Genomic DNA, 23477 nt, shown 5'->3' on the forward strand with positions numbered 1-23477 from the left:
CGTTGACACTTTAGGGGTATGGCGATTGTCCACGCTCCATACAAAAAAGTTTTTTTGTATGGACAATTGTCCACGAAGGGGGGGGGGTGTGGTTGAGATTTCCAAAAAAGTGTCCACGTGGTTTGTGGATGGTCCCCTACGGAATCGGTCCTTTTTCTTTAATTTTAATTTTTGTATTTTTTAATCCGGCTGAAACTTTTTTGGTACCTTCGATATGCCCAAAGAAGCCATTTTGCATCATTAGTTCGTTCATATAATTTTCCATACAAATTTGGCAGCTGTCCATACAAAAATGATATGTGAAAATTAAAAAATCTGTATCTTTTGAAGGAATTTTTTGATCGATTTGGTGTCTTCGGCAAAGTTGCAGGTATGGATATGGTGAATTTGGTGATTTTTAATTTAGCTTTTTGTCACTAAAACTTGATTTGCAAAAAAACACTATTTTTAATTTTTTTAATCTTTTGATATGTTTTAAAAAACATCAAATGCCAACTTTTCAGAAATCTCCAGAATGACCGAGTTATAATTTTTTGAATCAATACAGATTTTTTTAAAAAAATCGAGATATTGGTCGCAAAAATTTTTCAACTTGAGTTTTCGATATAAAATCTATTGTGCAATCAAAAAGTTCCCTAGTGAATTTTTGATAAAGTGCACCGTTTTCAAGTTAAATCCATTTTAAGGTAACTTTTTTGAAAATAATCGCAGTTTTTCATTTTTAAAATAAGTGCCCATGTTTGCCCACCTCTGAAATTTTTTTTTGAAAGGCTGAGAAAATTCTCTACATTTTGCTTCATTGAACTTTGTTGATATCACCCTTAGTTGCTGAGATCTTGCCATGTTAAAAAAAACGGGCCAAACATTCAATATTACGCCCCCCTAAAATGTCTTGATTTACATTTTTTGAAAATATTGTTTTCGAAAAGATCGAAAAATTTTACGAATGTTTCATATTTAAACATTGTAAATCGGACCATTAGTTGCTGAGATATCGACATTAGAAAATGGTGGGTTGTTAGGGTTAGACTTAGAAAACATCAATTTTACTGTTTTTAAACCTTTGCATGGCAATATCTCAGCAACTGAGGGTCGTATCAACTAAGTTCAATAAAGCAAAACATAGAGAATTTTCTCAGCTTTTCAAAAATATTCAAATTTCAAAGGTGGGCAAACATAGGCACTAATTTAAAAAAAATAAAAACTGCGACTATTTTCAAAAAAATTACCTGAAAATGAAATTACTGGAAAACGGTGCACTTTATCAAAAATTCCCTTGAGTACTTTTTGATTGCAAAATCGATTTTACATCGAAAAATGAAGTTGAAAATTTTTTGCGACCAATATTTCGATTTTTTGAAAAATTTTGTATTGATTCAAAAAATCATAACTCGGTCAAAGATTTTTTGCCCATTCTGAAAATTTCTGAAAAGTTGGCATTTAATGTCCTCTAAAACATATAAAAAAATAAAAAAAATAAAAATAGTGTTTTTTTGCAAATCAATTTTTTGTGACAAAAAGTGGATTTAAAAATCACCAAATTTTTTTTACTGTGTATCATTTTTTTCAGCATAGTCCATATCCATACCTACAACTTTGCCGAAGACACCAAATCGATCAAAAAATTCCTTCAAAAGATATAGATTTTTGAATTTTCACATATTATTTTGTATGGACAGCTGCCAAATTTGTATCGAAAATTATATGAACGAACTAATGATGCAAAATGGCTTCTTTGGACATACCGAAGGCACCAAAAAAGTTTCAGCCGGATTAAAAAATACAAAAAAAATCGAATAACCGTAATCTCAGAGAATTGGTCAACTATTGTTTTTGGCGCATGTTTTTTTTTTTACTCAGATTCAGGTACAGGCGTGACTAAATGGTTATGCTGTTAGCTTTATAAGCGGATGATTCTGGGTTCGACTCCCATTTGCTGCTCATAGCAAGGAATTTTCGAACAGAAGGAATCCTTAAACACCTGAGTATGACCGAAAAATTCAAGGGCTTGACGCCTATCATGTTGGCTTTGAGAAGTTGCGAAACGAGGAAAGATTAGCCCCCACTCATCTTCCGTGGCACGTGGATGTAAATTCTGGAGGTCTTTAACGGAGTAGCAACTACGGGCACTATTAGTGCTCAACTAATGCTATAGTTAAGGCACGAATTCAAAAAAGGTGTCGTGTCTAGAAGCAAATCGTGTAACAGGCCAGTTTTTTTTATTGATTTAGACTAAATCGACCCTTCTAAATCCGAATCTGCCTTTTGATTTTCCTGATTCTCAAAGGGAACCGAGATATTCAAGATGGCGTCCAATATGGAGGCTGAATGGAAAAAATCCCAATAATAGGATTTTTAAGTTCAATCAACTACTCAAATTTAACTATATTGGGGTCGCTGAACTCGAATATGACCCGAAGAATTCTCTAAAGTACTCAGAGAATGTGCAATCCAAGATGGCGGCCGATATGGCGCAGTGAGAATATTGGAAATGTTTATACAGAAATGTAACAGGCAATCAACAGGTCAAATTTATCTAATTTGGGGTCGCTGAACTCGAATATGATCCCAAGAATACTTCAAAGTACTCAGAGATTGAGCAATCCAAGATGGCGTCTAGAGGGTGACGAGCGGGAATTCCCGAGAAAAAAATCCCGGGAAATCGACAATTTTTAGACCTCTCGATTCCCGGGAAATTTGGTCGAGACTCCCGGGAAATTTTAAACTTATAAATATTGAAGCAAAATTATATAAACTAATCAGAAAAACAATTGAAATGTTCGAAATTATTTAGAACATTAGATGTTCAATGTTCGATGTTCAAGTTCGAATAAAACAATGCTTCTCCAATCTTCGAATTTAGCAATTGTTTATTTTAATTTGTCAAAAATTCCAACAACTATAATTGAGGGTAGCCAATAAATAATGTGTACCCCAAAAATAACCTTAAAGTACTCTTAGCAGTTACACCCCAGAAATAAAAATCGATTTTTTTCAACATTTTCTAAGAGAGCCTTTTCAAATAAGTCCGATTTTCATATCCTCTCTTGAGCATAGCAATCCTCAAAATCTTTTTTTTTTTATTCTAGATAAGTAAATTTCGCTGTTTCAATGTAATTTCCTTTTTTGATGTCAATAAGTCATTTTGTGTTTTGCATCAACCTAAATATTAGATAATATTTTGGAAAAAAAACTTTGGCAATCTATGCAAAGTTAAAGTCTGTCAATTGTGAACATTCGGGTTTTCCTGATAAAGGTAAATATATCTTCAATTGATATTTATCGTTGACCTTAAAAAACAAGTTTAAATTGTTGTTTTGAGTCGTTAATTATCATATTGCCAAAATCCCGATTCTGAGAAATTATATATTAACTATTTTGTTAGCTTCACAAAAATCTAATAACAAGTTCATGCAACAAGTTTTGTAAAACTTTTGAAAAATCACTCAGTGCAAATAAAGACTCGCTAACATTTTAAACTACAATTTTGAGTCTCAAAAAGCTCCAGAAACGATCTAGTATTTGCCGACTCAGAAAAAAATCAAAAGGTAGAAATAGTTCTCCAAAATAATAAGACTGCTTAAATTAACGTTTCAATAAATAAGAATGAATTAATTGTAACTAAATTCATTGAAAAGAAAAAAACATTACTTTTCTTTTTAAATTATCGACACTATTGGCATAGTAAAAACAAACTCCCCAAGTAACTTTTTTTTCCAGGAGTTCTACAAGAGCTCTTCAAGATAGCTATAGCATAGCAGTTTGGACCGCGATAGGATAAAATTCTCTTTAAAACTTCTTCAGGAGTTTGGAAGAGTACTTGAAGATAGTTTTATCCTACCGCGGTCCAAACTGCTATGCTGTAGCTATCTTGAAGAGCTCTTGTAGAACTCCTGGAAAAAAAAATGTTACTTGGGTCCCGGGTCCCGGGAATTCCCGGGAAATAGCCAAATTCAACTCTCGATTCCCGAGAAATTGAAAATCTCGAGAATCGTCACCCTCTAATGGCGTCCAAGTCCAAGATGGCTTATCCGAAGTCTTCACACAAAAAAAAAACAAGTTGGTTTACTGAATATTCGGAGAATTGTGTCACGATACACTGAAAAAAAATCAATTCTCGAAATCGTGAATTAAATTCACGAATGCTAGAACCACGAAGGAATATATGCACGTTTATAGTGCAAATGCACCATACGATTCACGATTACGAGAATCGTTTTTTTTTCTGTGTATTTGTACCTTGTCTTATTTTGAATCACTAATTTTAAACACCTGGAATTTATTGTTAGGAATAAGAAAAAAATGATTTTTAGTGATTTTATCAGACTAACCCAAACACTTTGCACTGAAATTTCCATTGAAATTTATTTGTTTTTTGAAAAAATATTTAAATAGTTTGATCCTGATTTTCCAAGTATAATGTATGAACTAGTCTTCAAATATTCCAATACTTTTCAAAATCTTGCTCCGTCCGAAAACGAATACATTCGCCATATGTGAACATCTTCTCGCGAACAGGCCAGGCAACGGCCAGTCTGCGCCGCTGCCCTGGCCCAGTGGGATTGTAGGTACTTACTCACCACTACCGAGAAAGCGGTCACGTTTTCGCCGAACGCGTTGAGAGTGCATCAAAGTATATGCCGAGATAGGGTATGACTCTTAGTGGTTGTTTAGTACAACACAAAGCTCTCTCTCTCATTTTTCACACTTTTGATGGTGTTACCGTCAAGTGGTGTGATTTTAATTTGAAGTAGATTTTTTTGAGATTCTAGAATTTTAACAAATATTCAAATTTATTGGATTTTTTGAATGAAATTTAACAACTGAAAAATGTCCCGTTTCACCCCACCTAACGCTGCCGGCAAACTTCGCACTGCACTCAAAGTCGCCGGTTGTTGACGCGTTTCACTAGTACAACCTTGCCTATACATACTAGCACTGGCTTTTGTATTAGCTCATCAGCTGCTCGGGCAGGCCGGAGAGCGAGTTGTGCTCTCGCTCTCCGAGCAGCAGCCCCTCGACGGCCCGCAAGTATAATGCTCGACGGGTAGTCGCCGGTCGAGCTCAGTTCGCCAGAAGCCATAGCCGAGAACGGTTCAAGGGGAAAGAAAGTGTTTCGAGCTGATTAGCTGGTGGGGTGGAAAATTGTCCCAAGTCTTCTGTGCACAGCGGGAGAGCACCTTTTTTTTGTTTCGAAAGAAAGGAATACAGGATTCTTTACTCTTTGGGGGGAGACTTGGCCAGATTTGAAAGGCAAGGTCAAAGGATCTGTTGGATGAGAGCAAAAATCAACCAAAAATCCAGCTGATTCAGCGAAAAAGCTAGTTCACGCCGAAAGAAAAGCGAAAGTGAAAATCAGCAATTGGCTCCAACTAGGAAAGGAGTGAAAATTCGCTCGCAAACGAAGAGGAATCAACAAACTATTCCGAGGAGTGTGTGTTGCTCACGAAGAGTGTTTTTTCGCGGGGAAAACAGAGATAACCAAAAGAAGCGTTCGTCGCGTAACAATCAAATCAAGCGGCAAAAGAGTGTGCGTTTGTGTGTGTGTGTGTTCGCTGACAAGTCGAGGCCAAAAAGGCAGTTTTCCTACAGAGAAGAAGGAGGAGGAGTAGTGTTGCCGTTTTGTCGCTTAATAGCGCAAGTTTTACCAAAAGAAAAAAACGACGATCGTTAATTTTGTCGTCGCTGTTTGTCGAAGGGCACAGAGTGGAGTTTGCGTTTTTTTTTTGTTGTTGAGTTGTTGTTCAGCTGAGCTGGTTTTTTTTGGTAGGCTCGAGCACTTCCAAGTTGGAATCGAAGCCGAGCTGGACCTGTGTGTTACGTACACAGAATTGTTTGCCACCGACGAGTATAAACGAGTCGTGAAGGACGACAATTGAACCTGATTGGAGCTTATTCGTCGACCATAAACAAGTAAGTGAGAAGTTCTGATGAGGAGGGAAAGAAAGGGGGGGGGGGGGCAGGGAGTGGGATTGTGTGGTGCTGGCCTTAAATTATTCTCGACAGGTTGTCGGTGCGAGTTGATGGAATATATTTTGGAGTCTGGAGAGATTGAATCTATTTTTGATTCCTGTGCGCATTTCTTTTTGCCGAGAATCACAGTGAATTTAAACTAGCCGAAGAGAGTTGGAAATTTGCATTCAACAAAATTGCAGACATTATTCAAAATGCTGATCAGTGCTTTGTAAATATGTACATTTTTCTATTTTAATCACCCTTTTGAGGAAAAGTTGCAATTTCCACAGAAGAAAAAAAAATTGTTATTTTAATATTTTGACAAATTTTGAATATAAGGCCACTTACAAATACAAGTTGATGACAAATATAATTTTATGAATTCATTGAAATTGCAATGTTTTGATGGTAGCATAACTATAATTTCTTAACACAAACAATTTAAATAACATCGGAATTTTTTTAACGTAGAATTCTGGAGTTTTTTTTTAAAAGGTCCAATAAACCAAATTTCTAGTTTTTGCTTTTTGGGTGTTTTCGAAACCGCCTTGAGTCAGGGGTATAAAAAACACCCAAAAAGCAAAAACTGAAAATTTGGTTTATTGGACCTTTTAAAAAAAAACTCCAGAATTGTTCTTAGATAGTTTACAAACATTTTGCCAAAATATGGTGGAATTTGATGGACTCTACTTAATCGTGCAATCGTTTGAAAATTGACTCAATCTCACCCCATAGAGGGGCTGACATTGGGTCAAATGAAACAAAAATGATGCTCAAAATCAAAGATATGGTAAAAACAAGTCATCCAACAGTGTTTATAGTTCGAAGGAATTGTTTTGACATGCTGCAATGTTTGAAGTAGAGATTTTCAAACATTTAGGTACTTTTCGAGCTATTCCAACAAAAATATTAAAATGTTTATTTTTCGAAAAGTAATTTTTAAAGAATACTAAAATCAAAATTCTGAAAATCATAGCCTAAAAATGGTTATAACTCGAAAACAATGCATTTTATCAAACAATCACAACTTTATTTTTTGATTCCAAATAAAATGTATCATAAAAAAAACACCTAATTTCCACTAAAGTATAAAAAATAATGTTAATCAAAACCTAGTTTTTGTGATAAAACATAAATAAGAAAATTATTATTATTATCACAACTTTACTTTTTGATTTAAAATTCAACGTATCATCAAAAAAATATTATCGATACTTTCCAAAAATTAGCATTAAAAAATCATGTATGGCCCGTGGGCCAACCCGAATAAAATTATATGATATTATGCATTGTCAAAACCATGCAGTTACAATAGATATTATAATATCTATAGTTAGTTTATGGTTGATTTTTTTGAACTTCATTGGAATGACGATAAAGCTATCGTAGATTTCATGGTTACAGTCAATTTCATGGTTTTGTTATTGGAAATGTTATAAATTGAAACAATAAAACTACCGTAAAATACATGAAGACAGCAAATATCATGGTTTTGTTATTGGAAATCTCATAATGCATTTTTTCCAAATTTTTGTTACAGTAAGTTTTATTGTAATGTTATAGTTGCGTAGTGTTAACACGGACGAACGGACATGACACGAGCATTTTGAATTTGAAGCTGATTTTCTTCTAATTCTTCTTATTTCTTTTCCTGCTTGTCTTCAGTGCGCAAACGCTCATGTCAAAACAAACTTTGACAGTTTGCGCTACTTGACAGTTTGCCTGATTTTTTTGGTTGGTTCGTCGGCTGAAAAAAACGTTTAAAATTTTCAGTTCGCGCTTGTAATTTAATCAAATTGAGAAGTTTCTAAAATCGAATAAAAATTAAACAGATCCGAACTTCCGTCAACAAATTTCTACTGAATTCTGCAATTTTTAGCAGTGGGCGGAGTGCTCAGTTAATGTGCGGCAGAAGATTTCCGGATTCGGGGTCGACAAGCTCAAGGACTCCAATCTAGAATCGTTCCGTGAATTGTAGGCTGTTCCTTGGCTGTACCTCCCTTCCTGGTTCCGGTTGAAACAAGAAATTTTGTGCAAGAGGAAACCCAATTATTGGGATCACAATTTCGACAAAGCAGAGTGGTTGGAACAAGGGTTGAAGCTGGGGACGAGTTTAACGGTTACCTCGGTGGCTCATGTGTTGGACGACAAAGTCCAAATGGATCGGCAATCTGAACAGTTCGATCGCCCTGGTTGCCGAAGACGTGTTAGACTGCAACCCCAGCAGCACACACGTCGTTGCTGAACCGGATAAATCATCGTTTGGTTGAGCTGCAAGGACGAGTTGACTTTACCCAACTGTCTAAACGAAATGGAAAAGCTGCGCGAATGTGCCTTATTTGTAGATCAAACTTTAAACTGATTTTCAACCTAGCAAACCTCACACCATCGCTGCGAAACAATCTGGACCACAACAAAGCTCGTTTCTGAACTCCTTGGGAAGTTGCGGTGTCCTTCAGTTGGGAGGCCACTCCTCGAGCTCCGTGTGTTGAGGGCCTCCCTTTTCCATGGCGATCAATTTGGCCTAGGACTATCTATCGCTGTTATTTTTTTGTTGAAATCTGGAACCGTGGAGAAACGGCATCGGGATATCCTTTTACTACCAGCTGCGTGACATTTGATGGACGAAAACGAAATTTATTTTTATTTCATTTTGCGGATCAAGCATAAACAAAATACCTTTTAACGTTGTTAATCGCCCTGAATTCAAAATTTCTCGAAATTTGTGTGCATCTTTATTACTTTGTTTATTTACAAATTCCGTGATTCGCTTCAGATAGTATTGTTGATATCAATCAAAAATGTACAACTACCGTTCACCGCAAAAAGAACAGCGCGCTGTGAAAAACTATTGGAAGCGGGAAAATCAACGACAATTTTCAATCACCGCAGCATGACAACATTTTGACTGAATTATAGTAATAATACCAACACAAAAATAGTTCGCCAACGTGAACACCTGTAGCGCTAGTGTTTCAAGGCGGTTTTAACGTATTTTTATTCGGCTGAAATTTGAATTTTGCCTCAGAAAAATGAGCAAAATTTGTTCGTGGTGTCATGTCCGTTCGTCCGTGGTGTTAACTTTTTTAACGATTTTTTAAAATAATTTGAATCATGTAACAAAAGTATTTGAAATCGAGTTATATTTTAAATACAAAACTTCACAAACGATTTTGTGAAAAGCTCAAATCAAATCAAAGTATTAAAAACTTAAGCATTAAGACATTAAAATACTAGAAATTTTACATATTTAACTGTTTCTACACAAAAAAATTAAATATTAAAATAATAAAATATTTAAATATTTGAATATTAAAATATTAAAATATTAAAATATTAAAATATTAAAATATTAAAATATTAAAATATTAAAATATTAAAATATTAAAATATTAAAATATTAAAATATTAAAATATTAAAATATTAAAATATTAAAATATTAAAATATTAAAATATTAAAATATTAAAATATTAAAATATTAAAATATTAAAATATTAAAATATTAAAATATTAAAATATTAAAATATTAAAATATTAAAATATTAAAATATTAAAATATTAAAATATTAAAATATTAAAATATTAAAATATTAAAATATTAAAATATTAAAATATTAAAATATTAAAATATTAAAATATTAAAATATTAAAATATTAAAATATTAAAATATTAAAATATTAAAATATTAAAATATTAAAATATTAAAATATTAAAATATTAAAATATTAAAATATTAAAATATTCAAATATTAAAATATTAAAATATTAAAATATTAAAATATTAAAATATTAAAATATTAAAATATTAAAATATTAAAATATTAAAATATCAAAATATTAAAATATTAAAATAATAAAATATTAAAATATTAAAATAATAAAATAATAAAATATTAAAATATTAAAATACAAAAATTTTAAAATATTAAAATATTAAAATATTAAAATATTAAAATATTAAAATATTAAAATATTAAAATATTAAAATATTAAAATATTAAAATATTAAAATATTAAAATATTAAAATATTAAAATATTAAAATATTAAAATATTAAAATATTAAAATATTAAAATATTAAAATATTAAAATATTAAAATATTAAAATATTAAAATATTAAAATATTAAAATATTAAAATATTAAAATATTAAAATATTAAAATATTAAAATATTAAAATATTAAAATATTAAAATATTAAAATATTAAAATATTAAAATATTAAAATATTAAAATATTAAAATATTAAAATATTAAAATATTAAAATATTAAAATATTAAAATATTAAAATATTAAAATATTAAAATATTAAAATATTAAAATATTAAAATATTAAAATATTAAAATATTAAAATATTAAAATATTAAAATATTAAAATATTAAAATATTAAAATATTAAAATATTAAAATATTAAAATATTAAAATATTAAAATATTAAAATATTAAAATATTAAAATATTAAAATATTAAAATATTAAAATATTAAAATATTAAAATATTAAAATATTAAAATATTAAAATATTAAAATATTAAAATATTAAAATATTAAAATATTAAAATATTAAAATATTAAAATATTAAAATATTAAAATATTAAAATATTAAAATATTAAAATATTAAAATATTAAAATATTAAAATATTAAAATATTAAAATATTAAAATATTAAAATATTAAAATATTAAAATATTAAAATATTAAAATATTAAAATATTAAAATATTAAAATATTAAAATATTAAAATATTAAAATATTAAAATATTAAAATATTAAAATATTAAAATATTAAAATATTAAAATATTAAAATATTAAAATATTAAAATATTAAAATATTAAAATATTAAAATATTAAAATATTAAAATATTAAAATATTAAAATATTAAAATATTAAAATATTAAAATATTAAAATATTAAAATATTAAAATATTAAAATATTAAAATATTAAAATATTAAAATATTAAAATATTAAAATATTAAAATATTAAAATATTAAAATATTAAAATATTAAAATATTAAAATATTAAAATATTAAAATATTAAAATATTAAAATATTAAAATATTAAAATATTAAAATATTAAAATATTAAAATATTAAAATATTGAAATATTAAAATATTAAAATATTAAAATATTAAAATATTAAAATATTAAAATATTAAAATATTAAAATATTAAAATATTAAATATTAAAATATTAAAATATTAAAATATTAAAATATTAAAATATTAAAATATTAAAATATTAAAATATTAAAATATTAAAATATTAAAATATTAAAATATTAAAATATTAAAATATTAAAATATTAAAATATTAAAATATTAAAATATTAAAATATTAAAATAAGCATAAGCATAAGCATAGGTGCCCACCCGCAGTTGCTACTCCGTTATTGACCAGGACCTCCAGAAGTTACATCCACGAGCCGTGGAAGATAAGTGGAGCTATCTTTCCTCGCTTCGCAACTTCTCAAAGGCCCCTATCATGCTGATCAATACCGGCGCCGGCCACGACCAGTGGTAGGGTCACGGGGAAGTGGATGGGAATGTTAGTCCGATACTTGAGTGATAGAGACCGCCCAATCGACTGCATCTTCGACAAAGTATCACATGAGTTTTGAGGGGGTTAGTAGATGGGTATGAGGTCAGGATTCACGAGTGGCAGTGATGTGACCATGAGCATTTTGTTTATCGGTTGAAAATTTTAAATCTTAGGCAGCCGGCTGCGGAAAGATAGACAATTGATCATTTAAAAGTTTTTTTTTTATCGAACGCGTGCCAGCCGAGCAGTAGTGCTATGGGCTGGACTTATCAGTATATTTTTACTTTTTTCAATTTAGATAACGCGAGCAAATTTCAAAAAAAGTAAATAGATGACGCTTTACTCTTCATAAAATCGATAATTTGATGAATTAATAATAAAACTGCCAGTTGGAATAAATTTTTACGATCATTTACGATGAAAATTATCGCGAAAAAAACAGGACTGCGCGTTCCCAGAAGCACTGCACTTATGATGACATGATTCAATTATAACAAATCACCCAAGCACACAAACAGCAACACAAAAGAAATGAAAATAAGCATGCAAAAACAAGACAGCGCGTCCCCGCGGTCAGCGCACTAATCTAAAATATTAAAATATTAAAATATTAAAATATTAAAATATTAAAATATTAAAATATTAAAATATTAAAATATTAAAATATTAAAATATTAAAATATTAAAATATTAAAATATTAAAATATTAAAATATTAAAATATTAAAATATTAAAATATTAAAATATTAAAATAATAAAATAATAAAATATTAAAATATTAAAATACAAAATTTTAAAATATTAAAATATTAAAATATTAAAATATTAAAATATTAAAATATTAAAATATTAAAATATTAAAATATTAAAATATTAAAATATTAAAATATTAAAATATTAAAATATTAAAATATTAAAATATTAAAATATTAAAATATTAAAATATTAAAATATTAAAATATTAAAATATTAAAATATTAAAATATTAAAATATTAAAATATTAAAATATTAAAATATTAAAATATTAAAATATTAAAATATTAAAATATTAAAATATTAAAATATTAAAATATTAAAATATTAAAATATTAAAATATTAAAATATTAAAATATTAAAATATTAAAATATTAAAATATTAAAATATTAAAATATTAAAATATTAAAATATTAAAATATTAAAATATTAAAATATTAAAATATTAAAATATTAAAATATTAAAATATTAAAATATTAAAATATTAAAATATTAAAATATTAAAATATTAAAATATTAAAATATTAAAATATTAAAATATTAAAATATTAAAATATTAAAATATTAAAATATTAAAATATTAAAATATTAAAATATTAAAATATTAAAATATTAAAATATTAAAATATTAAAATATTAAAATATTAAAATATTAAAATATTAAAATATTAAAATATTAAAATATTAAAATATTAAAATATTAAAATATTAAAATATTAAAATATTAAAATATTAAAATATTAAAATATTAAAATATTAAAATATTAAAATATTAAAATATTAAAATATTAAAATATTAAAATATTAAAATATTAAAATATTAAAATATTAAAATATTAAAATATTAAAATATTAAAATATTAAAATATTAAAATATTAAAATATTAAAATATTAAAATATTAAAATATTAAAATATTAAAATATTAAAATATTAAAATATTAAAATATTAAAATATTAAAATATTAAAATATTAAAATATTAAAATATTAAAATATTAAAATATTAAAATATTAAAATATTAAAATATTAAAATATTAAAATATTAAAATATTAAAATATTAAAATATTAAAATATTAAAATATTAAAATATTAAAATATTAAAATATTAAAATATTAAAATATTAAAATATTAAAATATTAAAATATTTAAATATTTAAATATTAAAATATTAAAATATTAAAATATTAAAATATTAAAATATTAAAATATTAAAATATTAAAATATTAAAATATTAAAATATTAAAATATTAAAATATTAAAATATTAAAATATTAAAATATTTAAATATTTAAATATTAAAATATTAAAATATTAAAATATTAAAATATTAAAATATTAAAAATTAAAATATTAAAATATTAAAATATTAAAATATTAAAATATTAAAATATTAAAATATTAAAATATTAAAATATTAAAATATTAAAATATTAAAATATTAAAATATTAAAATATTAAAATATTAAAATATTAAAATATTAAAATATTAAAATATTAAAATATTAAAATATTAAAATATTAAAATATTAAAATATTAAAATATTAAAATATTAAAATATTAAAATATTAAAATATTAAAATATTAAAATATTAAAATATTAAAATATTAAAATATTAAAATATTAAAATATTAAAATATTAAAATATTCAAACATTTGAACATTTAAACATTTAAACATTTAAACATTTAAACATTTAAATATTAAAATATTAAAATATTCAAACATTTAAACATTTGAACATTTAAACATTTAAACATTTAAACATTTAAACATTTAAACATTTAAACATTTAAACATTTAAACATTTAAACATTTAAACATTTAAACATTTAAACATTTAAACATTTAAACATTTAAACATTTAAACATTTAAACATTTAAACATTTAAACATTTAAACATTTAAACATTTAAACATTTAAACATTTAAACATTTAAACATTTAAACATTTAAACATTTAAACATTTAAACATTTAAACATTTAAACATTTAAACATTTAAACATTTAAACATTTAAACATTTAAACATTTAAACATTTAAACATTTAAACATTTAAACATTTAAACATTTAAACATTTAAACATTTAAACATTTAAACATTTAAACATTTAAACATTTAAACATTTAAACATTTAAACATTTAAACATTTAAACATTTAAACATTTAAACATTTAAACATTTAAACATTTAAACATTTAAACATTTAAACATTTAAACATTTAAACATTTAAACATTTAAACATTTAAACATTTAAACATTTAAACATTTAAACATTTAAACATTTAAACATTTAAACATTTAAACATTTAAACATTTAAAAATTTAAACATTTAAACATTTAAACATTTAAACATTTAAACATTTAAACATTTAAACATTTAAACATTTAAACATTTAAACATTTAAACATTTAAACATTTAAACATTTAAACATTTAAACATTTAAACATTTAAACATTTAAACATTTAAACATTTAAACATTTAAAAATTTAAACATTTAAACATTTAAACATTTAAACATTTAAACATTTAAACATTTAAACATTTAAACATTTAAACATTTAAACATTTAAACATTTAAACATTTAAACATTTAAACATTTAAACATTTAAACATTTAAACATTTAAACATTTAAACATTTAAACATTTAAACATTTAAACATTTAAACATTTAAACATTTAAACATTTAAACATTTAAACATTTAAACATTTAAACATTTAAACATTTAAACATTTAAACATTTAAACATTTAAACATTTAAACATTTAAACATTTAAACATTTAAACATTTAAACATTTAAACATTTAAACATTTAAACATTTAAACATTTAAACATTTAAACATTTAAACATTTAAACATTTAAACATTTAAACATTTAAACATTTAAACATTTAAACATTTAAACATTTAAACATTTAAACATTTAAACATTTAAACATTTAAACATTTAAACATTTAAACATTTAAACATTTAAACATTTAAACATTTAAACATTTAAACATTTAAACATTTAAACATTTAAACATTTAAACATTTAAACATTTAAACATTTAAACATTTAAACATTTAAACATTTAAACATTTAAACATTTAAACATTTAAACATTTAAACATTTAAACATTTAAACATTTAAACATTTAAACATTTAAACATTTAAACATTTAAACATTTAAACATTTAAACATTTAAACATTTAAACATTTAAACATTTAAACATTTAAACATTTAAACATTTAAACATTTAAACATTTAAACATTTAAACATTTAAACATTTAAACATTTAAACATTTAAACATTTAAACATTTAAACATTTAAACATTTAAACATTTAAACATTTAAACATTTAAACATTTAAACATTTAAACATTTAAACATTTAAACATTTAAACATTTAAACATTTAAACATTTAAACATTTAAACATTTAAACATTTAAACATTTAATCATTTAAACATTTTAACATTTTTATTCAATAATAGAAACGGCAAAAAATATTAAGGGTCACAAAACGAACACGACGCTCCCTAACGAACGCACCATGACACCTAATCTGGGCGACGCTCCCTAACGAACACACCATAGTTGATCGAGCTGTCATTAAGGATGTCATTTTTTCACCCGCGCGCGTGTTTGATCCTGTTTGTGTGGCGCAGTTGAAATCGAGAATACTCAAATCGAATCGCGTGTGCTCGTGAATGAAGTTGTTCCGGCGTTCGTTCAACATGGTTCTGATGGACAAATCCACCGGGTCACCGAACCGGAACGGCTCTGGGATGGCGGAATTTTCGCATATTTGGGTGAGTATTTGGAGTTTTGTTGAACTTGGAGAGGGCGGAATCGCACCCGCAACAGCAGCAGGCATTTTCAGGCAAATTTCCCAAGCTATTGGCTGATGCACAAAGTGATTTGTTTACATTTTTGGTACCCTCCGCAAACTTCAAGCCATACAAAATTGTTGCCGGATCTTTTACGGGAGAGATCCTGAGAAAGATCCGGCAGCAATTTGTTTTGATTTGACGTTTGCTGAGGGTGCGGACAAGTTTGGTTATGTTCAAAAGAGAATGGTCAAGGTCAAGTTTGCGAGAGCAATGGTCTGAACAAACTGTGTGTGTTCCTCTTTTTTACAGGGACTTCTTCTACCAGGCCCGGCGCCTGCTGCGGACACTTCCGGCCGGATTTGTTCAGGATGGTCGTTTCGTCTGGAGGCGAAAATCGTTAGGTAAGTTGTGTGTTGATGCTCAACGGTGAACGTCCAAACAACGGTCAAGGAAAAGGTCACGAAAAGAATTTTGTTGAGTGGTACGCAACTGAAAAATAACAGAAACAGAAAGTAGCGTTTGACGTTTATTGGCACGGTGCCTGTGTTAAATTTGTTTTGATGAATAAATAAAATAATAGAATTTGCAAATTTGAATGCCACTGATTATTACAAAGGTTCATATAATTTTGTATTTAATGAAAACATATAGAGCTGCTCATCAGACCGAATCTCAAAATGCTGAATCTTGGAAGGAAATTAGGCAATTAGGATATTAGGAAATTCGGAAATTCGGAAATTAGGAAATTCGGAAATTAGGAAATAGGAAATTAAGAAATTTGGAAATTAGGAAATTAGGAAATCAGGAAATTTGGAATTTAGGCAATTAGGAAATTCGGAAATTCGGATATTAGGAAATTCGGAAATTAGGAAATTAGGCAATTAGGAAATTAGGAAATTAGGAAATTAGGAAATTCGGAAATTAGGAAATTAGGCAATTAGGAAATTAGGAGATTAAGAAATTAGGAAATTAGGAGATTAGGAAATTAGGAAATTAGGCAATTTGGAAATTGGGAAATTAGGAAATCAGGAAATCAGGAAATTACGAAATTAGGAAATTAGGAAATTTAGAAATTAGAAAAATCGGAAATTAGGAAATTGGGCAATTAGGAAATTAGGAAATAAGAAAATTAGGAAATTGGGAAATTAGGAAATTAGGAGATAAGAAAATTAGGAAATTAGGAAATTAGGAAATTAGAAAATTGGGCAATTAGGAAATTAGGAAATTAGGAAATTAGGAAAATAGGAAATTAGGAAATTTGGAAATAAGGAAATAAGGAAATAAGGAAATAAGGAAATAAGGAAATAAGGAAATAAGGAAATAAGGAAATAAGGAAATTAGGAAATTGGGCAATTAGGAAATTAGGAAATAAGGAAATTAGGAAATTAGGAAATTAGAAACTAGGAAATTAGGAAATTAGGAAATTAGGAAATTAGGAAATTAGGAAATAAGGAAATTAGGAAATTAGGAAATTAGAAAATTAGGAAATTAGGAAATTGGGAAATTAAGAAATTAAAAAATTTAACAATTAAGAAATTACAAAATTAGGAAATTCGGAAATTTGGAAATTAGGAAATTAGGATATTAGGAAATGAGGAAATTTAGAAATTTAGAAATTAACAAATAATAGAATTAGAAAATTTCCTAAATAATGAAATTAGGAAATTAGGAAGTTAGGAAATTAGGAAATTTAGAAATTAGAAAATAGGAAATTAGAAAATTAGGATATTAGGAAATTTTGAAATTAGGAAATTGGGAAATTAAGAAATTAAAAAATTTAACAATTAAGAAATTACAAAATTAGGAAATTAGGAAATTCGGAAATTTGGAATTGAGGAAATTAGGATATTAGGAAATGAGGAAATTTAGAAATTAACAAATAACAAAATTAGAAAATTAGGAAATAATGAAATTATGAAATTAGGAAATTGGGAAATTAGGAAATTTAGAAATTAGAAAATAGGAAATTAGAAAATTAGGATATTAGGAAATTTTGAAATTAGGAAATTGGGAAATTAAGAAATTAAAAAATTTAACAATTAAGAAATTACAAAATTAGGAAATTAGGAAATTCGGAAATTTGGAAATTAGGAAATAAGGATATTAGGAAATGAGGAAATTTAGAAATTTAGAAATTAACAAATAACAAAATTAGAAAATTAGGAAATTAGGAAGTTAGGAAATTAGGAATTCAGGCAATTAGGAAATTAAGAAATTAGAAAATTAGAAAATTAGAAAATTAGGAAATTAGAAAATTAGAAAATTAGAAAATTAGAAAATTAGAAAATTAGAAAATTAGAAAATTAGAAAATTAGAAAATTAGAAAATTAGAAAATTAGAAAATTAGAAAATTAGAAAATTAGAAAATTAGAAAATTAGAAAATTAGAAAATTAGAAAATTAGAAAATTAGAAAATTAGAAAATTAGAAAATTAGAAAATGAGAAAATGAGAAAATTAGAAAATTAGAAAATTAGAAAATTAGATAATTAGAAAATTAGAAAATAAGAAAATTAGAAAATCAGAAAATTGGAAAATAAGAAATTTAGAAAATTAGAAAATAAGAAAATTAGAAAATTAGAAAATTAGAAAATTAGAAAATTAGAAAATTCGAAAATTCGAAAATTCGAAAATTCGAAAATTCGAAAATTCGAAAATTCGAAAATTCGAAAATTCAAAAATTCGAAAATTAGAAAATTCAAAAATTTGAAAATTTGAAAATTTTAAAATTTTAAAATTTGAAAAATAGAAAAATAGAAAATTTGAAAAATAGAAAAATAGAAAATTAGAAAATTAGAAAATTAGAAAATTAGAAAATTAGAAAATTAGAAAATTAGAAAATTAGAAAATTAGAAAGTTAGAAAATTAGAAAATTAGAAAATTAGAAAATTAGAAAATTAGAAAATTAGAAAATTAGAAAATTAGAAAATTAGAAAATTAGAAAATTAGAAAATTAGAAAATTAGAAAATTAGAAAATTAGAAAATTAGAAAATTAGAAAATTAGAAAATTAGAAAATTAGAAAATTAGAAAATTAGAAAATTAGAAAATTAGAAAATTAGAAAATTAGAAAATTAGAAAATCAGAAAATAAGAAAATAAGAAAATTAGAAAATTAGGAAATTAGGATATTGAGAAATTAAAAAATAAAGCAATTAGGAAATTGAGTTATTATGTATTAAGTAATTTTAGAATTTTTAAAGTTTTAAAATTTTAGAATATTAGAATGCTAGAATTTTAGAATTTTAGAATTTTAGAATTTTAAAATTTGAGAATTTGAGAATTTGAGAATTTTAGAATTTTAGAATTTTAGAATTTTAGAATTTTAGAATTTTAGAATTTTAGAATTTTAGAATTTTAGAATTTTAGAATTTTAGAATTTTAGAATTTTAGAATTTTAGAATTTTAAATTTTAGAATTTTAAATTTTAGAATTTTAGAATTTTAGAATTTTAGAATTTTAGAATTTTAGAATTTTAGAATTTTAGAATTTTAGAATTTTAGAATTTTAGAATTTTAGAATTTTAGAATTTTAGAATTTTAGAATTTTAGAATTTTAGAATTTTAGAATTTTAGAATTTTAGAATTTTAGAATTTTAGAATTTTAGAATTTTAGAATTTTAGAATTTTAGAATTTTAGAATTTTAGAATTTTAGAATTTTAGAATTTTAGAATTTTAAATTTTAGAATTTTAGAATTTTAGAATTTTAGAATTTTAGAATTTTAGAATTTTAGAATTTTAAATTTTAAATTTTAGAATTTTAGAATTTTAGAATTTTAAATTTTAGAATTTTAGAATTTTAGAATTTTAGAATTTTAGAATTTTAGAATTTTAGAATTTTAGAATTTTAGAATTTTAGAATTTTAGAATTTTAGAATTTTAGAATTTTAGAATTTTAGAATTTTAGAATTTTAGAATTTTAGAATTTTAGAATTTTAGAATTTTAGAATTTTAGAATTTTAGAATTTTAGAATTTTAGAATTCTAGTAACAGCTAATTTAATAGCATTTATACCGAAACAAACATAATATTCCCTATGTCTAATTTAGTGTGTTTCTCTTTTACAGGGGCCTATTCCACTGAGGATTGTGCTTCATAAATACGCGAGAGTTCATCCCAAATACGAAGCAGTAGTTCCGGCACCGGCTACAAACATTTCGAACAACGTCAGAAAGTTCGGATTGAAGCAGAATATTAAAAGACGCGGAAAAAGTACTATTTTTTTAAATCTACGAAAAAACTATAAAAATACAATAAAACTTACCATATTGACCATTAATTTCAATGTATAAATATATGTTTTACAGTACAATTTAGTGGAGAGAAAAAATAAATACAATGAAAATACAATGAATCATACTGTAGTTATTATTTATTTCAATGTACGAATATAGTTTAAACCGTACTATTTAGTATGGAAAAATCCATGAAGAACTGTGAATCTACTGTGCAAACCATTGTAATGGTTACTGTTTTTATTATAAATGTATGATGTTTTCTATGGTCAGGGTAATTTTTGGACGGAAAAGGCATCAATGAAAATACGGTAGAGTATATAGTTTTGGTTTTTTTGTATGGGGAAAAGTCGAAATTTTTATGGTGACTGTGCCTAACAATACCCCTTTTTTATAGTAATTTCCCAAAATAAGATATATTCTATGGTGAAAAAACATAATGGCTACTGTAGAATCATGGTAAAAATAACCATAGAATTTATCGTGTGATAACCATAAAATCTACTGTTGGTTTATAGTAAATCTTTATGCGGGAAACGTGGCCCGCGAGGTGAATTTTTGTGGCGTTGATCACTCGTAAAGTTATTTTATACTTTTTCAAAATAATGGCTTAATTTAAACATGTTTATTAAATATCAACAAAACTTTCATCAAACATTTTTGGAAATTCTGGCCTTCAGGATTAAGGCAGACAAAATGTGGAAATCGAAGGAATTAGGCTGTTACAAGTATTTTACAAAGCTTTTTTCGATATTCCCCTTCTCCACCCATTATCAAAAATTGGCTCGAAAAATTATGGGCAAAAATATTGTTTCAAAAAACTTTATTTTAATAATTTTAAGCATGCTCTGGTTTATTCAAAAATAATTTGATTTTTGTGTGCATTTCAGATGATTTTTTTTCGCTAAAATGTTTTTTTTGTCGAATCTTATATTTTTGTTGAAAAAAAAAAATGATTGCAATTCAACGTAACGGGTGCTTAAAACATTTTCTAACATTTGCTTTGTTGAAATTTTTAAATTCTGGCTCTCAACGATTTTGCCTTAGTCACATTTAATTCAAAGATAAAATTACGCTGTTACACGAATTATGCAGATTACATGTATAATTTTTTTTATTGAAGACTCAAGTACCTTTATTGAAAAAGTTTTTTTTAATTACTTAAAATAATAAAATCAACATTACCTAAAAAACTACTATTTTGTGCTTTCTATTAATTATTATTCATATTGTTATATTACTTTATATTGTTTTAAATTAACGGAAATGCTGATTTTTTTTAAAGTAAAAGTATTTTCTAGTCTTTTAAATTAAAATAATGTTTTTTTTAAATATATTATTTTGTAAATTTGGCCCGCAAGCTCATTTGAGCTTCAAATTTGGCCCATCCTCCAAATACTTTGAGCTCCCCTGCCCTTTGCCATGCCATGAAAGTTGGCACTTTTTGTCTACTAAGGCTGATACAAAATTTAATTAAATTTTCTGTCAATGTCAAATGGCCCCCCTCCCCTCCCTTCAGAGTCGTGGGATAAACAATTTGAAAAATGTTTACATCGGCCTAAAAAATACACAAAAAAAACTGGAGGGGTACCGTTAGTCAAAATTATTTTGATAGTGATAAAAAATAACATGCATCATTATGTTTTTTGTTGAAATTGCGGGTGCATTTTTTATGATTTCTAAAAATGTGCTCTTCAAAAAAAAAATAATAATTTTGTAAGATTAAAAATTAGGTTGGTAGAAAATCACCTCTTTTTTCAGTAATGTTACCTTTAAAAAATAGATGCCTCTGTGCTCTCTTATGCTAACTAGATAGGAAAACCAGCAAGCTTAGTACAAGAGAGCACAGCGGCATCGAAATATGTAAAAATGAAAGCCTGATGAAAATTCACCAGAAACTGATGTAATACTATTTATTTTGACACGAATTTTGTAATCATTCCCAGTATTTTGTCTGGATCTTTCAAAATATAAATTTTATGATGTAGTTAAGTACAGTTTTTCTCTTTAATTTAACTACAACTTATTGAAAAAAAAACTCTTCAATCATTTTTGCAGTTTATCGAAGCAAGTTAAAAATCTTTATTTGTACTTTTATTGTTGACTCCAACTGCATTCAGTTGACCCAGTGAGGCATTCGTTTTTAAATGCCCAAACCAGTAGAGCTGTTCAGCAAACTGCCGGCAGCGAATGCCTGTTGCTCTTGGTCTCGTGAATAAATAAACCGGCCGAGTTGGAAAACCAGAAAAAAAGTGAGGAATCAAAATATTCACCACCTCTCTGTGCTAACCATGAAGGCCAATTCATGGTGCCCAAGGAAGCCCAAAACTGTGTTCTTCGAGTGATTGTTTTTCAATGCTCGATTTATTAAAGTCATTCTCCGCGTGCGTATGCTTTGATTTTATTTTGTTCATTCTTGAGAGTCAGCCGTTTTTTTTTTGGTCAACATTGTATCGAACGGACAGACGCGATCAGTTTCAAGAAAACCAGTTTTGCTCCTTTTTGCACGAAGGTGCCGAGAATGGACCTATCTGGATGGGCAATAATCCTTGCTCGGCCAAAATTTATGATTATGGCCGCAAGGGGGGCTTGACTCCGAGCTGCTTGTAGCACGGTTATTCTGGGAGGAAACCAATGATAATGGATTTCGAATTTCGTGTGTGCAATCGTTTTGTAATTGGATTTACTTAAATTGAATTTCATGTGATAAATGCTCTTTTAAATCAAGTGATATAAAAAATCCAAAATATGAAACATAATTTAATAATTTGCGAACCTTCATCGCTCGTGCCCCAAATCGAGGTTGTGCACATTTGATATTTGAGCTGTTTATCATTTTCATCAATATTTATACCGCCCAACCCAACTCCGAGGTGAAATCTTGGCTTGGTGCATGGTGAAAAACAAAAACCTGAAAAAACTGCCACAAACTGTTGCTCTCAAGCTGGCATCCAAATGGTGACATAACTTAATTTTTTTTTTTGGTTTCTAATTTTTAGTAGCACAAAACGAGGAAGGAGCTAGAATCAGCAACCTCACATTTTATGTGCTCGACGGAATGTAGACATCCAGCATCCGCTTCTAACCCGTAACTGGATGCTGAAAGTGGATCGCTAGACGACTGGGGTGACTTGCCTAAT

At 25.6% G+C, this 23477-nt stretch overlaps 1 protein-coding gene across 1 annotated transcript in view; it reads left to right on the forward strand.

Annotated features, from left to right (window-relative positions):
- Nucleotides 1-5047: 5047 nt before the first annotated feature.
- Nucleotides 5048-23477, forward strand: part of LOC6043648 (sestrin homolog) — an 82513-nt gene continuing 64083 nt past the window's right edge. Inside the window, exon 1 of the mRNA XM_038259736.1 lies at nt 5048-5913. The gene's annotated coding sequence lies outside the window, so the exon portion shown is untranslated. The remainder of the gene's footprint in view (nt 5914-23477) is intronic.

This window comes from Culex quinquefasciatus, chromosome 3 (genome assembly GCF_015732765.1).
Source record: "Culex quinquefasciatus strain JHB chromosome 3, VPISU_Cqui_1.0_pri_paternal, whole genome shotgun sequence".
In the NCBI taxonomy this organism is placed as follows: domain Eukaryota; kingdom Metazoa; phylum Arthropoda; class Insecta; order Diptera; family Culicidae; genus Culex; species Culex quinquefasciatus.